Source organism: Sinocyclocheilus anshuiensis, unplaced genomic scaffold (genome assembly GCF_001515605.1).
Source record: "Sinocyclocheilus anshuiensis isolate Anshui unplaced genomic scaffold, SAMN03320099.WGS_v1.1 scaffold1185, whole genome shotgun sequence".
Classification (NCBI taxonomy): domain Eukaryota; kingdom Metazoa; phylum Chordata; class Actinopteri; order Cypriniformes; family Cyprinidae; genus Sinocyclocheilus; species Sinocyclocheilus anshuiensis.
The window spans coordinates 384,849-392,938 of NW_015548278.1; the positions used below are offsets into that span (position 1 = coordinate 384,849).

The window sequence follows — 8,090 nt, forward strand, 5'->3', positions numbered from 1 at the left end:
TTCATCTCATGCATGATGATGATATACCGTTCTTCTTCTTCAGGTACACCAAGATTGGTTATGCAGGAAACACGGAGCCCCAGTTTATCATGCCATCCTGTGAGCTGCCTGCCAGTTTTAGTTGTTAATGCACAGCAGGGCAGATCAGAGAAGACTACTGCATGTCCAGCACTCAGATACAGGATATAATATTTGGATCACAAAATTAATTAAACTCTGCCTTAGGGAAGCACTATTTAAAGCTCTTATAAAACTCTCAATTCACCACTGCTGTAACCTCAACATACTGTAGGCTCTGAGCCTGTTATCAACAAGTATCCTTTCATAACACTTATTGATTGTTGCTTTTGTCAAACGAAACTGATAAATATTCAAATGTGTGTTGAGCATATTTTATATGAATGTGTAGGGTTGTCATTTCAGGTATTGCAATCAGAGAGACAGCCAGTGTTGGAGATCAGGCACAGAGACGTCTCATGAAAGGGGTGGATGACCTTGATTTCTTCATTGGAGATGAAGCCATCGATAAACCCAATTATGCAACCAAGGTGATCAGTTGTGATCAATCCTACCAGTCTGTTATTTGAAGCTTATAGGCACTGTACAGTCTATCTCTGGAAATTGCTAAGCATATCTGTTGCATATTTGCTAGTGTACACCTAAAACAACCTTTAGGTGTACAGATTATATACAGTTTTTGAGTGTAAAATTAGAAACTTCTTAGCAAGTAGAAAAGGAGACGATCATGTCAATATGTTATGTCAAGAAGAAAAAAAAAACTGCACTTCTCCAACGATTTCATGAAATGTACAAAAGTGTTTGGAAATGTCAGGGGGCAGCAGTGGTTCAATTATCAGGAAGTGTAAAGCTACAACTACTCAGACACTGCCTAGAAAAGGCTGTCTTTTAACGCCCAGCCCAGGATCACTTTGAAGGAGTTACAGGGTTCAATAACTGAGAACAGAGTTAAGGGGCACCGGTCAACCATATCAAGGGCTTGACATGATATTGAGCTGTATGGAAGATAGGCACAAAAGAAACCATTGCTCAGCTTGTAGTGTGAGTAGAGATTTAGTGATAGAGCGTTTTAAAATCATGTTTGATGAGAATTTGACACTTGTCACCCACAAAAAAAAACCCGCAGCAGAGTTTGACGGTCCCTTGTGAAAACGTCAAGTCAGCTTTATTTATATAGTGCTATATGCAATACAGATGGTTTAAAAGCAGCTTCACAGTAATAAACAGGAAAATAACAAAATCAATGAAGCAAACTTTATCAAAAATTAGACAAATCCAAATCAATATTGATTAACACACTACAGTTAAAATTATAATCAAGAACTTTACATGTGCTTTAGTATGTTAATCAAACATGATTTAAAATTCACTTTAATGTAAAACTTTGAAAGTGTACTTAAGTGTGTTAAGAAACATAGTCATGAAAGTGCACTCTTTTTAAGTTCACTTAAGTGGCCTTTTTTCAGTATTATTTTATTATTTTTAACAATATACTAGAGATTTGAAGTACACTACAAATGCACATTCAGTACTATTAAGCACACTTCTTTTTCACAAGGGGTGTTATGGTGCGTTCAACTCATGTCGGATAGATCGTATTTACGAGTTGAACGCACATGAACGCCACCACAAAGTCGTTATTATGCGTGGGAAACTCTAAATTTTCTTTAAGCCCCGAGTTTCCGAGTTGGGGGCGTGTCAATGAGAAACATGGCGGAATCGATGGATGCAACGTCTGTAGTTGATGGTAAATGTTTGTTTAAATTGATAGTTTTGATGAAGTTTTTATGTGATACAGATTAAAGTGGCTTCGTAAATTACTTTTTAAAAATATTAAAAACGCAAAACACACCTGATGCGAATTCTTTGCTCTTTTTTTTCTATAAGCAGAGTTAACAGACCCTGTTGTATTTTCTTGTCATTTATTAAAAGAAGGTACACCGCCGACTAAACTGACTTGAACGCACCTGACGTCGTAATTACGACTTGTCAACTCGTAAGTACGAACGTCCCAGGAGGACTTGAACGCAGCATTAGCATCATACTGTTGGGTTGCCTTTCATCATCAGGGACAGACCATCTTTTTTTTTTTTACATCAGAAAGAAGAATAGATGATGTAAACTAAATGAAGATTGTGCAAGAGAACCTGTTTCAAAAATGAAGCCATGAAGAAAGTTTGTTTTTGGAGAGCAAAGATCAAAAGGCCAAAAGAACATTGGAAAAATAACACTTAAAATGTGTGTATATAAAGTGTATATGTTTCACACTTACCAAAATATGCATTTTACCACCTCATGACATCATATTTCATAAATGTTCCGTATAATCATGTTTTTGCAATATACTGTTCTTTCTGAGATTACCTATTGAAAAGTGTGTTTGGTCGGGCACAGCAGACAACATTAAGAATAGAGTGATTAAGAATTCATGTAATAATGGTCTTTTTCTCTGTACACATTAGTGGCCAATCAGACATGGCATTGTTGAGGATTGGGACCTCATGGAGAAGTTCATGGAGCAGGTCATATTTAAATATCTCAGAGCTGAACCAGAGGACCACAACTTCTTGATGGTATGTCGACTGTACATTCTAAGACCTTAAAGATGAGATTATGTTTGGCAAAGTAATTTAACGTGATTTATGAAACCTATTCTTACCACTGAGAAACAGAGGAAGCCCATACATAACTGAAGCTATCACTGAAATATTTATTGTTTGCATAATGATAGATTATGCTGCTTTGTCTATACCAGAGTGCAACAGTGTTTTCATGTCACAAACAGGATGTTTCCAGTGTGTCTTCTGTATGTGTGCCTTTGTCTCGCTGCTCCATTTGATGATGACAAAACACCTTTTATATGCGCCTGAAATTTTACATTACAAAAGACTGCATTTCATTTATTCTGATGTTGCAGTGCAATATTTTCTCCTCAGACAGAACCTCCACTAAATACCCCAGAGAACCGGGAATACTTAGCTGAGATCATGTTTGAAACGTTCAACGTCCCAGGACTATATATTTCTGTTCAGGTAAACTTTTATGTTTAAATATGTCAAGTCAGATACGCAGATGACATAAACAAAGAAAATTGTGTTTGAAAGAACAATAATATATAATATATTAGCCTGCCAAATAATTAGCATTTAAATCAAATTGAATGGGTTGCTGGTAAATTTGACCAAGACTCCATTTTTGAGCTGCTTGAAAAACTGGTTTATCAATTTAGTTATTTTTGAAATTTCTTGACTTTTTCTAATTTAGGGCCATGAATGTACATGCAAAGTTTCGACATATAGATGTTTTTGAAAAGGCTGTAAAATTTTGGTTACATTGATTGTTATGGGGTCAAATTGAAAACGAAAATACAGAAAACGTTTACTGTAGCTTGTCAAAGACTAAAATATGAAATACATGATTACCTACGAAATGTAATACTCAAGGTTTACTTGGAATTGAAGACTCGTCTTCTGAATCAACCAGGGAGAATTTGCTGTTTCTTAAACTATTTGAGTTTCACATGAAAAAGTCAATTATGTTTTTGACTGTTAGTTTCTAGGATTTCAATTTCTAGTCTGTTGCAACATGGAAAATAAGTGTAAGAAACCCTTGAGAGCAGACAAAAAACAGGAAAGTCTATTTACACCAAGTGCAAATAGTGCTACGTATTTAGTGATAAGATACTTTTGTATCGAAATAGGTAAAAAAAAGAAATTCAAGGAAACTATTTTATTTTGTGCTAATTTTGAACATTATGATATTATAATGTCAAATTATGCAGACTTTTTTAGCACAAGAGGGGTTTATAATTTATCAGATTTTACATTTCTTTAATTTCTCATATTATATATTTTTATATTTCTTTGAATTTTTTTAATTTTGATGCTTTATCTACCCAAGGTAAACTTAGGAATCATTCACACTAGACACATTCCTGTATTGTGCATGACATATGTTGGAAAAAGCAACTTATTTATCTGTGTGGCCATTTTTCAGGCTGTTTTGGCATTGGCCGCATCATGGACTTCAAGACAGGTTGGAGAACGAACACTAACAGGAATCGTGATTGATAGCGGTGATGGGGTTACTCATGCCATACATTTACATACAGTGCCCTCAAAAAGTAGACTTACGAGCCAAAAACGCACAAATTTGATTGAATTAGATTAAGTGAGATCTGTAAATAAATGTTGCTAGAGCTTTCCTCAACAATTTAGATGGCTGATTTCTATTTCTTTTTTATTTCCTAGGCAGAAGGTTATGTGATTGGCAGCTGTATAAAGCACATCCCTATCACAGGCAGAGACATCACCTACTTCATTCAACAGCTGATAAGAGAGAGAGAGAGATCGGCATTCCTCCAGAGCAGTCACTGGAGACTGCAAAAGCTGTTAAAGTGAGTATCAGCAGGGATGATATTCTTTTCTCTGGAATGCTTCATTCTGATTGGTGAATTGTGACATTGAGTGATCAAATATTTTTTTGTATAATGATATAAACTTATATTTCAAGTTTTCTGCTACTCTACATGCAAGATGAAATCATTTCAACTCAAATAAATATTTGATGTCAGTGTTTATTATGTGTTGGCTGTGTAGTAACTGGAATAATGTACGGTCAGTGTACAGGTTCTGATTATCCTATCTGGATACATTTTATAATAGCCAAAAGACTGTGCATTATCCCTTACTTAGCCATCTATTTCTCTTTTTTTCTTTCATGTTTTATTTTCTGTATACTCTAGGTTGTTCTATAAACCTTTAGATTAAAAAGAAATTCAAGAGTATCATGCTTGCTGCATGCTTCATATTGATGTCTAATTCAGCTTTCGTACTCCTTACCTGCATTATTCTGTGTTGTTTTTTTTTCAGGAAAGGTATTGCTACATATGTCCATACATAGTGAAGGAATTCACCAAATATGACATGGACCCTGGCAAATGGATAAAAAAAATACAAGGAAATCAATGCTATCAGCAAAAATGAATTTCAAATAGATGTTGGATATGCGCGTTTTCTGGGACCAGAGATATTTTTTCACCCCGAGGTAAAAAGACCACACTCTCTGAATTATTCAACATGTATACCCAGAATGACCTTTGGGAACTCTGTAGTAAAAGGTCTTTTCACTCTGTAGTTGCCAACCCAGACTTCGTGCAGCCCATCTCAGATGTAGTGGATAAAGTCATTCAGAACTGCCCTATCGATGTCAGAAGAGCACTTTACAAGGTGCAATGCCATTATTATCATGATGACATATTTTTGTAGGCCAAGGGGACCCTGGTTCCCTCAACTAAAACCCAATAAGCTCTGTGACCAACAAAAGTGTATGATTCTTACACATTTTGTTCATCATGATAATCTTCATAAATTAACACAGCTTTAATGAATTTTAAATCATAAATTATATCTTGAGTGTTAACCAGGAGTCAAAGTTTAAGTTCAGTCAGTTGACAAAAAGTTGAATGAAGACAAATTTCTTCAGATTTCCAAAGGCCGTAGAAGTGAATAAGAGGGTCCAGCTTTAAATGAACTTAGGATACAGAAAATGTAGTACTTATAGGCATAATTTCTACAGGTTCTAATAAGTTAACAGTACAAATATTTCTAGCAGAGTGCAAACATGATATGTTCATGAAACATTATCCATTCTTTGCTCAAATGAGGTTATCTGTGCGTTTCTTTCTTGTGCAGAACACAAAAGAAGATAGTTTGCAGAATATTGGTAACCAAACAGTTTTGGTGACCATTGGTTTGATTTTGATTTTGGTGACCACATGACATTTCTCAAATATCTTCTTTATGTTCCACAGAAGAAAGAAACTCATATAGTTTTGCAATGACATGAGGGTGAATAAAGGATGAACTATCCCTTTAATACCAAAATAGATACATTGGATTTAGACAACTATAATTTCCTATTACCATTATGTAATACAAGGAGGGGATTGTAAATTTACCCCTTTATGTTTATTTGATTATTCAGGATTATTCAACTTAAGTGGAAAGGAGTGTTAAACTCCAATGAGCACTTATACTCGTATCCTGGTAAATTTGCATTACATTAAGAGAAATCACATTGCTTTATCCTATAGCTATAGATCAGCACAACTTCTGGTTTTTCAGTAAGTTTGTTAGCACCGACCGTTCATTACAATGTTCAGACTTCACTGTCAAGAGCAAAATTGAATGGGTGAAATCCTTAGCTGACCAGTGAATGAGCGATTACATTTGCACAATAATATAGGCCAGCGGCAAACATGCTATAGACATATTTATGATATCCAATTTGATCAAACTCAAAGTGTTTCCCTCTCTTTCCACAGTCCTTATTGGAGCAAGTTGACTTCATCTTGTTGTCTCTCCCTAGGCAGCTATTTTCTAGTCATGCAAATGCAGCTTTTGTCTGCTTGAATAGTGAAAGAATTAAAATCTCTAAACTGTTTGTCAAAATGTTGTTTCCTAATCATCAAATTCACCAATAAATTTGGACTACAATGGCTTATTTAGCTAAAATCATGCTAAAAAGTGTTTCAGCTAATCTAGCTAATGCATATGTGTTTTATAGAGTAAACCTACAGTGACTAAAAAGTGATTGCTATGTTTTATTAAAAGGTGAGACGTCTTTTCATGTACATTTTTCCTCCCCTACGGTCTTCTGGGTGGGCTCAGTTCTTTTATTTGTCCAGTAGGGGTCAGTGTTTATCCACTGAGTTCACAATTACTTTACACAGTCTAGAATAGAGCGCTTTTTAACTGATCCCCTCAAATGGGATGAACAACTCTGAAATAACCTCAGTATCCATTTCTATATTTCACAACTTGCAGCCTGACTGAATAAATAGTATCTTGACAAATTCAATTATGCACACTGATAATTAGTGCACATCTACATCACAGTGCACTGAAATGATTCCTATTCAGAAAACTTCAGTATACTATACCGAAGGAATTGGAAATGAAATGGAAAGTGCTTTGATGCTATTTTAGTTTTATTTTCTTTTTCTGCCAAGATTTCTTGAGATGTAAAAAGTCTTGGCAGCATATGCAAACTAATCAACAAAGGCCTCTGAACAGCGATTGGTTAGTCTAGGGTTGTATGTATCTAGAACTGACATTAGGTATCTGTGTCAGGGAATGCTACTTCTAAAACTAATGCATTACAATATTGTGCTACTTAAAGCTGCAGTCCGTAAGTTTTGCCTCTTTGTCGCCATCTCTGTTTGAAAACCTGCAATTGCAGCTGTGTGCGGAATTATCTATTTGCGTGGGTTGTGCTCCAGCGCGGATGAATCTAATGTTCTGAAGAGTATGTGTGGCAGTCAGTCACCGCCGGAATTATCTTCCTTGCGTGGGTTGTGCTCCGGTGCGGCTCCAGCGCGGATGAATCTAATGTTTTGAGGAGTACGTGTGTGTGGCAGTCAGTCAGTCACCGCACCGGTGTGGATATTTACTGTACTTCGCAATCACAGATTCTAGCCTACGTCTTGGAATATATGACTCAAATAAGTCCCCCGGATATTGATAAATCGCGCTACCAATGGTGATTAAATCTAAAGATGGGTTAGCTCATATCACATCAAACCGTGGAAATTATTATTATTGTTATACTTTATTCTCAAATTGTTAATGTTAACAACATCAGCATTACGTGACTATGTGAATATAGTGTGTATTAGCGTGTAGATTTCAGTTTCTGTACAGTCTAATCTCTAATTGTCATACCATTCGAATTTCATATTAAGAAATTATTTTAACCTAAAAAGCAAATTATGCTTTTGTAATCCCAGGCTATCTGTAATCAGAAGCACATTTAAAACTGGAATATAATTTAATTTCATTCACATGTGTTTCATAAACACATAATCCTTTCTGGATTACAATCCACCATTAAAATGATACATTTAATTATTCCAGCTGCTGTGAGAAAAGGCTATAAACGATCGCGATCGGCCGGATCCTCACATGCGATAGCCTAGTAGCCGGGACAACTTCTTTATGTTTACAGATGTGTAATGTGTAGGCAGTGCCATGCTCGAATTTCCCACAAAAACCTACCCGTACCACTCAAAT

General features: G+C 35.7%; 1 pseudogene; it reads left to right on the plus strand.

Annotated features, from left to right (window-relative positions):
- The window catches only part of LOC107655789 (actin-related protein 3B-like), a 12,093-nt pseudogene continuing 4,003 nt past the window's right edge, over positions 1 to 8,090 (plus strand).